At 33.7% G+C, this 12,500-nt stretch overlaps 1 pseudogene; it reads left to right on the top strand.

Moving 5' to 3' along the window:
* The first annotated feature begins 9,939 nt into the window (after positions 1-9,939).
* On the top strand, positions 9,940-10,559 carry LOC120611702 (small acidic protein-like; annotated as a pseudogene).
* The last annotated feature ends 1,941 nt before the right edge of the window (positions 10,560-12,500 follow it).

Here is a 12,500-nt window from a genome sequence, read left to right as displayed (position 1 = left end):
TGGGGGAGAATCTCAACTACCAAAACCTTACTTTTTGGGAGTGAGTTCTCTGTTCATTTCTTCCAGGACACAGTGGTGGCACTCCATGCCCTGTCCAGATATAAAGCTGCCACTTTCACCAGGACTCGGAAAACTGCACAGGTGACCATTCAAGATTCATGGACCTTTTCCACAGGTTTCCAAGTGGTCAACAACAACCTCCTATTACTACAGCGGGTCTCGTTGCCAGAGCCACCTGGGGAATATGCCATCACAGTGACTGGGGAACTTTATATCTCCAGGTGAGACTCTGGAGTTACATTGGAAAAGTTACCTTCAACTTCTCCTACTGAAAGGAAAGCTCTACTCTTTCCTCCCTGAGCAAGTAAAGGGCAAATCTGGAGAAGTTAAATGATGAAAAAGTGAGGCATTCCAAGAAAAGAGAGAAACTAATAGTGTTCTTGGTGTTCCACAGACATCCATGAAATGTAATATTCTTCCAGAGAAGGAGGACTCCCCATTTGCTTTGGAGGTGAAAACTCTGCCCCAGACTTGTGATGTACCCAAAGCCCAGACTAGCTTCCAGGTCTCATTGAATGTCAGGTAAGACCTTCTACCTGACTCACCGAATAATCCTAAGTCTAAAAATTACCTAGAATCATCAGTAATTAATAATATATTTTGAACCTATGCTATTAGATGAATATAATTTTAAATTGCTATGTCTACTAATGAAGTTAGTCTTTTATCATTATGAAATGATCCTTTTCTCAAGTAAATTTTTTTGTTTTAAAGTTTTGGTAAGACTTTAAAAGCAAAGTCTGGTCTTAAATCTATCAAATAAAAAAATGTAAATTTTTCAAATGTTGTAATCAATTCCTACTTATCATTTACACTAATTTTTGTTCAACTCATTGCTGAATAAATTATTTTCCTTAACTTTGTACTTTAACTTCAAGTAAATCTTCATTCCCTCATTTCAATAATTCAATTCTATTTTTTTCTAATCAAATGAACAAATAATAAATGCTAATATTAAATACAAAATGTAAATTACATATAAAATACAGAGGTTGTCTTGTTATAAACTATCAAAAACTTTACAGGAATCCTAAAAAAAATAGCACAAATGATACTGCTTTGTATCTAATGCTAATATTAATATTATAAAACAAATGATATTTAAGACAACCAACCCAATTATTAAACATCAATTTAATCAAAGTAAAAAGCATAATAATCCATCTGACATCACATTTTGGAGCTTCTCTTGGGAGACATGCTACATTCAAGTTAGCTAAAAATATAAAAGTAATACATACTAAATAAAAAAAGTAGTATAGATGGAGTGTCCAAAAACCATAGATGTGTTAAAAAAAAAAAAAGCAGATTACCAAGCTACACTCCCAAAGATTCTGATTTGATAGTTTAGGACTGAAATTTGAACATCAATGATTTTAGTAAGCTGTAGATCTAATACTCATTCAGGGTTCCAAACATCAATATCATACATGTCCAGGGAACACAGATCTCTGTAGATAATAAACTTAAGGGAAACTTTATGAAATGAATGGGTTTATGGTGGGTCTTAAAAGAGGAAACCTGGCTTTCTTCCACATATTGAACACTAATTCCTTTCTTTCTTTGACACGACATCTACAAAGGGAGCCGTCCTGTCTCCAATATGGTGACTGTTGATGTAAAGATGGTATCTGGTTTTATTCCCTTGAAACCAACTGTAAAAATAGTAGATGTATTTTAAGCTATTTTAGATGTCTTTTAAGATCTATTTTAGTAGATCTCATACTAATATCAAAGCCTTATCAATATCATCCTGCCTCAAAAAATATTTTCCCCCAACTCAGGCTATTAAATTAATTAATTATTTATTTGGCTCAATCTAAGCCAAGGGACCCGTGTCATACCAGAGCAATACAAGAGAAGTCCCTATCCTTAGACCACTCACGTCTAGTTAGGGACTTAAAACACATAGGCATGAAACAGTAAAAAAAGCAAGAACAACAGATTATAATTAAATACCAAGCTGACTGATATGCACTAAAAATTTGGCAATGATAAAACTAATGTGAGCTATAATCATCAAAGATGCCAGAGAGTCAAATATGTTACTTGGATATTGAAGCATGGTAGAAATCCGGACCTGAAAATACGTGGCTTCCATTTCTTGATAGAAGGCCAAATGATTTTTTCAAAGTCAAGACATGACAATGTTGAAGCCTGTCTGCAAAACATAATTCCTCCCCCTCACTCATCTTCTATATATCTAATATAACTTGACAATTTAATCATGAAGATGAGTCATAGGTATCTTAGCCCTCACGTTATTTAAAAACATGAACATTTGTCCCTTATTACAATCTGCTCAAAGTCTGTGTTCTCACATCTATTCTCTAACTTTTTGAGTTCTTGGATTTTCTTCAGCTTAAAAGATCTAGCCACGTGAGCAGGACAGAAGCGAGCAATAACCATGTCATCATTTATGTGGAACAGGTGAGAACTCTGGATTTGAGCTGAGACTACACATATCAGTGGTCTTTCTAAATGGGTCTCTTCACTAGAAGTATTATGAGTAAAGCAATAATTAGTAGCACGCTTATAAGAAATTCTTTAATTCTAAAGAGAATAAAAAAGAAAACTTTCAAATCCATGAAATGTTCTGCTCTATTTTTAATTATGTTACAATTGGAATATGAGTATTTCTATGAGATTTTGAGCTGAATATCAACAGAACAAAATGGTCTTTTTGTCCTATTTCTGACTTATTGTAAATACTTTAATGTTTTCTTATTAAGCATCGTACTGGCTTTCAGGAGAAGAATATATGTATATATAAAATACTACATAATTATGAAACTATTGATTACTCTTTTACTGGGTATTTTTTATGAAGAATGGATGTTTAATTTTGTCAAATGCCTTCCTACATCTAAGAAAATGAAATCAACTTGTTCATGCTGTAAAATCAGTAATTCTTTAATATGCTACTGCATTGTTTACTAACTTTTCATATCAATATTTGAGACTAGTGTCTTTGTGTTATCTTTTGCCAGGTTTAGATGTCGATGCTAAGCTCAGTTCGTAAAAATATTTTTGAGTTCCTTGATTCTGCACACTCAGAAACAATTTTGATATTATTAGAATTGTTGCTACTTTGCTGAAATTGTTCCACCAGTGCCACCCTGACTGTCATGTTTACTCAAGCAGTGTCCAGGTTCCAAATGTCAGTGCTTCGCATATGCCAAGATTTTGCAACCACATGAGTTTACAAAGAAAGAACTTCGTTGCATTTTGGGGAAGAATTACACACCTTGAACTCAGTGTGAGCTCAATAAATGTTGTAAATGGATAGATAGAAGGAAAAGAATAAATCACTGGTAGCCTAGATGAACAGGTAGCCATTGGCTAACATGATATTGGCAAGAAATCTAAAGAATCATATATTTATGCAAAAAAAAATTAGAGAAATGTGAGTTAGATGTTTGTGAGTTCATAGCTTAATTTACAATCAAATGCCTACAATGTTAATTAGTAAATGCATTTAGCTTGAAAAATATTCTCTAATAGAACATTTCCTGTCCTTAACATTTAGTCTTTTCAGTTCCACATACTCTGCCAGTGACTAAACACACAACAGGAATGCTTATCAGTTTTGCAAATAACACAGTGCTGGAATAGACAACTCTGTGGACATTAGAATTATTTTGAAAAACTGAAGGTAGAGACTGGCGTGTGCCAAAACACAGTATTCAGTAATACAATAGATTTTTGTCATTTATTCTTTCAACGATTATTTATTGACAACTTAATAAGAACAACTGGGTACTGTTTTAGGCATTACTATGTATATAGACTACATATGCTATAAATATATCATTTATATATAATATCATAATTACTTGCAATATAGTTTGTCATATAATTATATGTTTATATATCATGTTATATAGGTATATATTTACATATAATATTATATAGCCATATGTATTTATATATAAGTTATATAGTCATATATATAATGAAATGTGCTATTAAGAACAAAAAGTAGGGACAATAAAAGACTATGTGGAGACTGTTATTTTGGATAGAGTGGTTAGGAAAGTCTTTTGTGAAGAAGTGATGGAACAGAGAAATGAATGAAGTAGAGAGGAAAGCCCTGTGCACATTCCAAGTGACCCAGGAAGACTAAACAGAGACTATGAAGGTCCAGAGGCAAAGGCAGGATTTGTATAATCTAGGAACAAGAGACCAATGTGACTATAGCAGTGCAAGTGAAATGGAAATGATCAGTAAAAGATGAAGTTGGATCATGAAAAAGAGCAGGAAAATTCTATAGGGCCTTGCAGACTTTGATAAAAATTTTGGATTTTAGTTTAATAACAGATGTTAGAGGAGTTTCCAAGGGCATTAAATAATTAGATTTTCATTTTAAAGGGTTTTTTTTGTTTTGTTTTGTTTTTTTGGCTTTTGTGAGAGAATAAATGTAAGACAACAGTGGTAGAAACAGGGAGACATGTTAGGAGACTTATAGTAATACAGTCCAGGAATGATGATGTTTAGACCAGGGTGATAATTGATGAGATAGAGAAAAGTGAGCATATTAAAGATACATTTTGATTTGCTGCTAAACTTCATGTTGGAAGTAGTACAAAGAGAGAAATCAAAGATGAATCCACACAATTTTTTGACCTGAGCAATTGGTTAAACAGAGACACTATTTACTGTGGAAAGTCAGAGTAAGCAGTTATGAATGCAATTCTAAATTTGAAGGGAGCAATCAATGAGAAATTGTTTGGACATCATTAGCAATACAGTATTTAGAGTTCTTGGACAAGGGGAGACCCATTTGGAGAAAGTATGACTTGAGAAAAGATTAAGTCAGAGGCTTGAACTTTGAGACAGCAATATTTAAGCGTCCAGAAGATAAACAGTCAACAAAGGATTCTGAAAATAACTAACAGAAAATCAAAGGAGTGTAGGGTATTGAAATCCAAGTGAAGAAATTCCTTCGAGAAGGATTTCAAGACCAGAGTGAGCAACTATGTCAGCTGATTCTGAAAGACAGAATAAAAGGAGAATTGAAAATTGACCACCCAAATTGGCAACATGAAGATCATTGATGACATTACCAAAAACTGTTTAAGTAGAGTAGTGAAGATAAAGCCTGATTGGGAGTGGGTTTATGAGACAATGGGAAAAGAAGTGGAAGCAGTAGGTTTAGACAGATATTGTCACAAAAAGAGCAAAAAAAAAGGTTGGGGGGTAGATAGAGAGACATGTATAGTCAAGAATTTTGCTTTTTCACAGATAAAATATATTTATATGCTGATGAGAATAATGAGATTGATTGGAGAAAAGTTATAGTATAGTAGAAAGAGGTAAATCATTTTAGTAAAGAAGTTTTTGAGTACACAAAAAGTGATAAGGTACAGTACAAAAATAAAATCATGGTTTGGAGTTAGATGCACATAAAGTTCATCTAGTATAACACAAAAGAAGGTGGAGTACAGAGGTACAGATGTAGAGGAGCTGGCAGTTTTCATATTGGAGGAAGATAATCAGAAGTTTTACTTCCAACTGCTTCTATTCTCACAGTGAAATAAAAAGCAGTGTCATTAGTTGAGAGAAAAGAAGGAAAGAAGCATTTGGATAAAGAGATAATAAAAGGGGTGAAACAATGACCTGGAAGAATGAGAGGATGAAGTTCCTTGAGCAATATGGTTCTGCAGGGAGATGCTGTGTTTGTACCAAAGTTTTTAGTCATGAATTTCTATTTGTCAGCATGCCCACAAGTTTTTCACCAGCCATAGTCTTTAATTTTAATGTAAGTGAATATAAACTCTCAAGTGGAAGACATATATGGTTTTTGTTAACCAAAAGACAGTGTCTGTTACAAAGTTTGCATTAAAATATATATGGAATGACTAAATAACATCTCCACTTGACTGCTTTGCTTTCCATAATATCTCTAGTACCCAACACAGAGCCTGGTTCTTAGTAGGCCCTTAAATATTACCTGAATAAATGAATGACCCAATTAATCAATCTCTTTTTTCCTTAACCTCTGAACTTTATACCGAACTCCCTACTGAATGGCTTCAATGGATGTCTCAAGAGAGCCTCAAATTCATTATATCTAAGACCTTACCTCTTACTTACATCTGTTATTGGCAAAATCATACATGAATTTGCCCTAATGAGAAAACTAGAGTCATTCTCTATTTATCATTTATCTCTAAAATGGAGAATTCCACAACTATTTCATAAATTTTTGAGAACATTAAGTGAAATAATCAAAGTAAAGTAGTTAGGTACTTTATAGGTACTATATGCCACACAAAGATTAGCTATTACCAGCTTAAAATGATTCTGAAATATACATCTTTTTGCATCTTTTTAATTAGAATGTGTTTTTATAATCAATAGTATATCATAATTTAATTAGATGGGCTTTTTCTTTAAGTAGTATATTAGATAATGGTGTCCTCTATATCAATGATATCTTAAATGTGATACAATGCAGTAATACTACTTCTCTCTCCAAGATGCCCATTGATATTAAACAGTAATTAAGGCACGTCTAGTATACTTCAAATCCATATTTTTCTCTCTCCCCACTGTTGCAACCTTACTTTAGGCCCTCATTTTCCCTCACCTGGTCATTGCAATGGCCTCTCAAATGATCTCCTTGCCTCCTACATTGCTCTTCTCCAATGTGTGTGCCACATTCCTAGCAGAGTGATTGTGTTCCTCTCATGCCTAACTTACTTCATCATCTATATAACTGCCTAAAGAATAAAATCCAAATTCTTTCTCATAACAAACAAGGCTCTAACTCTCTCTCTAGTCTTATCCCTAAGCCCCAGCCAAGCTGAACTCCTCTGTACTTGCAGATCACCTAACACCCCATGTTGTTTTACAACCTCATGCCTTTGGTCACACAGAACTATTTATTTAGAATATATTTTCCAAATGTCTGTGTATCAGCCAAGAATCCCTCTGGCAATAAATAACAGGAAAGCAACTAACATTTACTTAAACAAATAAAGAAGAAATGCATAGGTTAACATTCCAAGGTTGATGCAATTGCCCAATAATGCTGACAGAGATTAAGGCCCTTTCTATCTTTGGACTTGCTTATCATGCAGACTTTCATCCTCTTGCTTGTTTTGTCATCTCAAGATGACCATTGAAACTTCAAGCATTACATCTATTTTCCATGCAGAAAGAATGAAGAAGAACATTCAGTGGTACACTCACTGAAAATTTCTCTTTTTATTAAGAAAACAGAATTTTCCATAAGCCCACCCAGAATTTTTCCAGTAATATGTCACTGGCCAGACTAGGTCAATAGCCATTCATATCTTAAAGGTGGATAGGAAGAAGGATGTTGTGTAGGTAATTAAGCCAATGATCAATGTCTGTTGTAGTCTGCTTAGCTAATATCTTCTAAATTATATCTTAGAAATTTAGACAATTTGTGTGTATGTATATTTCCTCCCTTCATCATTAATGGAATATTTATTAAGCACCTAGTACATACCAGGAACTATTCTAGGGACTGGAGATATAGTAATGAACGAAATCCTTTCCCTTGTTAAGTGTTCATCCTAGTATAATAACCCTTTAATCCAATATTTCTACTTCTAGTAACTTACCTTACAGACTACTCTTCAAAGACAAGGATACAATAAATAAAATAATAAAAAAAGCTGTTTAAATATTGATATCATATTCATTATAATACATATATAAGGTAATTATTTAAAAGAATGTATCTCTCCTAATGTAGATATTTATGCTGACATGAAAAGTTATATCCAATACGTATATTAATGGAGAAAATTCAGAGCAAAATGTATGGTATAGTAAAATCACACTTAAAAAAAAGTGTATCTTAAAATTTTTGTGGAATCTCAAGGGACTGTGAATAGCCAAAACAATTTTGAAAAGAATGAAGTTTGAGAATTCGCACTTCCTGTTTACAAAACATTACAAAGCCTCAATAATCAAAACATATATTACTGACATAAAGTTGGGCAAATAGATCAAGAGAATGACGAGTCTAGAAACAAACCCTCATGTATATGATTAAATGATCTTTATGCCACTCAGTCAGAGGAAGGGCAGTCTCTTCAACAAATGGTGTTGGAAAAACTGGCTAACCACATGCAAAAGAATGAAGTGGGACTTCGTATCGTAACCATATACAAAAATTAATTCAAAATGGATAAAAGAAAAAAATGTAAAACCTAAAACTATAAAACTCCCAGAAGAAAACATAAGAGAAAAGCTTTATGACATTGGATGTGGCAATGATTTTTTGGCTATTACAACAAAAACACAGGCAACAAAAGCAAAATAGAGAATTGGGACCACATCAAACTTAAAAACTTTTGTGTATCAAAGGATACAATCAACAGAGTGAAAAGACAACCTATGAAACAAAAGAAAATATTTGCAAATATCTGGGAAGGAGTTAATTACTCAGTTAATGATCCAACAATTTTACCTCTGAGTATATGTCCCAAAAAAATTGAAAGCAAGGTCCGAAATGAATATTAGTCCACCCATGTTCATAACAGCACTATTCACAATAGCCAAAAGGTAGAAGCAACCTAAATGTCCATTGATGGATAAATGGATAGACAAAATGTGGTATAAACATACAATGGTATATTATTTAGCCTTAAAAAGGAAGAAAATTCTGTCACATGTTGCAACCTGGATGAACCTTGAGGACATTGTGCTCAGTGACATAAACCAGTCACAAAAAGGCAAATGTTGCATGACTCCACTTATATGAGGTATCTAAAGTAATCAAAGCCATAGAAACAGAAAGTAGAATGGTAGTTATCGGGAGCTGAGGTAAGGGATAAAGGGGAAGTTGTCATTTAATGAGTATAGAGTTTGAGATTTCAAGATTAAAAAGTTCTGGATATCTGTTTTGCAAAAATGTAAATATACTTAATACTACTGCAATACATATTTGAGAAAGGTCAAGATGATTCAAAAAGAAGGAAAAGGAAAATCCATATCTGCATTTTCATATATTATTATATACAATAATTTTTATAAACTGGAATTATTTGGAGTAGAATCCTAGGTATATAGTAAAGTGTATGGATTTAACAACATTCAAAAAAGTGTAACTTAAAGGATGAAACACCTTCTGAATAGTGGGAGGACAACTGTTTCTTAACTTAAGAAATTAATTGCATTCTTACAAACTATAAGAATTTTTGTGATAAGTTATACATTCTACTGCAAAAAATGAAAAAGCCTATACCAGGACTTGGTTCATACAAAAATGAGCCACAGGAGAAACAGCAGACAAAACTCAAATTTTCCTCTTAAAGATTCTATGTCACATGAAGAGCTGTTCCATAGAATAGATTTGTCCTAAGTATGAAATCTTAACACTTACTCCTTTGAAATAGTTTCAAATATAAAAATTCAAATTACATAAAATTTAAAAGAATTATAGCAAAAACTTTCCTAAGTGGTCTTCACTTATGAAATTTACCAGATTAAGTAATATTCTCCATTTCAGAAAATGAAGCTAGTGAAATATTAAATGCTGGTGGTTAATAATAATCTATAATATCCTCACAAACTTTTGCTTATAACACTTGAATTATATGTTTATTCAGAATCACTGTAGTATATTGTCAAATCCGTTATGCAGTTGTATTATTATAATTATAAATTTTAGTAATAAATTACATAAATGATAAAATATAAATTACAAAAATATCTCAGTTTTCATATAAAAACTATTTTGAAGTTGTTGGGAAAACTTAAAGTAAATGAATCATTTTAAAATGCCATTGGCGAAGACCCTAGGGGCTCTGCATTCTGGAGCGGCACTGCTTGGTCCTGTGGCAGCTTGCAGGATGCTGGCGCCATGGCTGGGGAGAACCACGAATGGATTCCGCATTTGCGGTCGGGTCCCCGCCACGATGAGTGCTGCCAGGGAGTCTCATCCGCACGGGGTGAAGCGTTCAGCCTCCCCAGACGACTATCTTGGATCTAGCAATTGGAAGGCAGCAGACTTAGGTGATGAAGAAAGAAAACAAAAGTTCTTGAGACTTATGGGCACAGGAAAGAAAAAACATACTGGTCATTTTGTCATAGCAGATCACAAATCAACATCTCATTTCCGAACAGGGGAAGAAGACAAGAAAATTAATAATGAACTGGAGTCTCAAGATAGTAAATTGCCAGGAAGATATCGACGACATTGTGGACTTAGCGTCAGTGAGGCAGAGGATCATGATGGAGAAGATCATATGGCTGGAGATGATGATGATGATTGATGATGATGATGATGACAACGATGACGACAACGACGACGACGACGATGATGATGCTAATGATGATGATTCACCTGATCCTGAAAGTCCAGATGAATCTGAAAGTGATTCAGACAGAGAAAGAATCTGCTGAAGAACTCCAGGCTACCGAGCACCCTGATGAAGTAAAGGATTCCAAAAACAAAACAAAAAAAAGATACAAAAAGCAATTATAAAATGATGTTTGTTAAATCCAGTGGTTCATAACTCCTGAACACTTGCTCTTTATATTAAATGTAAGCCTTATTGTTATAATGCACAGTGGAGGCCTGCTTATAGAGCACAGACCTTTGTATTATAATTTTTTAAAAGGCCCTTTTAAGTAATGACAATGAATGTTTGATTGAAGATGCCATAGGCATGACTAAAACCATTTTTATAAAGAGTAAGAGTTGTATTAAATAAGATATAAATACAATACATAATTTCCTTTCATATTAGCATCATCAAACCTCTAATATCACCATTATACCCCTTCAAATAGATATGGGGAGACATATTTTTGTTTGTGGTAGCTCTCTTTTTTTGGTTTCTTCATATTTTTTTTCAAAGTTTATCTGATACTGCCATGTGTTCATGGAAAAATTATTATACTTTGTTATGATAGAACTATTAATCATGGATATTTCTGCTGCCAATAACAGTCTAAATATTGGCAAAAGATTAGGTACTTAATTTACTCTTTCTGATTCAGCTCTCCTCTTTTTGGACCAAAGCAGCATGAGAGCAAATACTTTTCACATCTGTTAGTTTGGGGTAACAACGGTCATACATTTGAATGCTATGATCCCAGGCAGTCTTTATATTATTTGAATTATCCTGAATGTTAGATTTTTGGTAATATCTGGCCAATTTTTACAGAAATTATTTCTCTGATTATTTAGTCCTATCTATTTAGGCATATGTAAAACAATTTTTTAAGGTTATATGTCACCAAAGTTAATTTTATTCCTAAGGCCTGAATAAAGAGGAAGCAGTTTCCCTTACAAAAATGCCATTGAATTAGAGAAAATAATTATAAATTTTAAAGTGTAAAGAATCTATGAAGATTTATAATTCTAATTGCTTCACAAACAATAGAGAACTTAAAACTATAAATGTAATCAATGTTTTGAGATGTACTTCAGGTAAGATAGTGCTCAAGACTTAATTAGATTATTTAATTTCTGTTTTTAAAATTATATAAAATATTTATATCAACTACAAGAAATCTTCAACTTATTTCATTTAATAAAAATTAACATATTTTATATCTTAATAATTAAAATATATGAGTGATATCAGCAAGACGGCAGAATAGGAAGTCCCCAGCCTTTATCTTCTCATAGAAACACCAATTTGGCAACTGTGCACAAACAAAAATATCTTTGTTGAAGCTCTGAGATCCAGGTAGGAATTTGTTACACCCCAGTGCAACATAAACTGAGGAAAGCCACTTTGAGAAAGCAGGCCCACTCCCCAGTAGTAGATTCACTGACCATGAGTTTGGCTGCAGATCTGGAAGTAGCCCCGTGTCTCTGTGGACTCAGCTCCAGCCTTGCTTATCCATGGGCCTGTCATTACCCTAACCTGTTCACAGACCTAGTAGGAACCATGCCCACCTGTGGCCCCAGTAACAAACCTGCCTACCATGGACCTGACAAAATTGGTAGCAGCCTTTTGATCCAACTCCAGCCCCACTCAACCACAGCTCTGAAGGCAGTCCTGTCCATCTAAGGACTTTGGAGGAGCAACATCCATCTGTATCCATGATAACAAGTCCACTGACCCTGGAACCAATTGAGGATCCAAAGCATCAGTGAGAACTGTCTCCAGCCCACTCAGTCATAACCCATGCCACCTCATCACTCTAGGAACCTGGTAGAAGGAGATCTTTACCTGCCAAAACCAATCTGTAAAGACTAATGACTGTTCATTCAAATGCTGAAACATTATGAGACATAATGCAAGGTTTCAAGCATTATGAATAATTAGTAATTGCTATAATATGACTTTCTCAGGCAAACAAAAACTGAAGGAGTTTGTCACCATTAGACCGGCCTTATAAGAAGTACTACAGGCAAATCAAGTTGAAACAAAAAGACACTCAATGACAACATAAAAGTATATGAAAGTACAAATCTCACTGCTAAAGGTAGATACAAAGAC

Source organism: Pteropus medius, unplaced genomic scaffold, assembly GCF_902729225.1.
Source record: "Pteropus medius unplaced genomic scaffold, Ma_sr-lr_union100, whole genome shotgun sequence".
In the NCBI taxonomy this organism is placed as follows: Eukaryota; Metazoa; Chordata; class Mammalia; order Chiroptera; family Pteropodidae; genus Pteropus; species Pteropus medius.
This window is presented reverse-complemented; position numbering and strand designations above follow the sequence as displayed.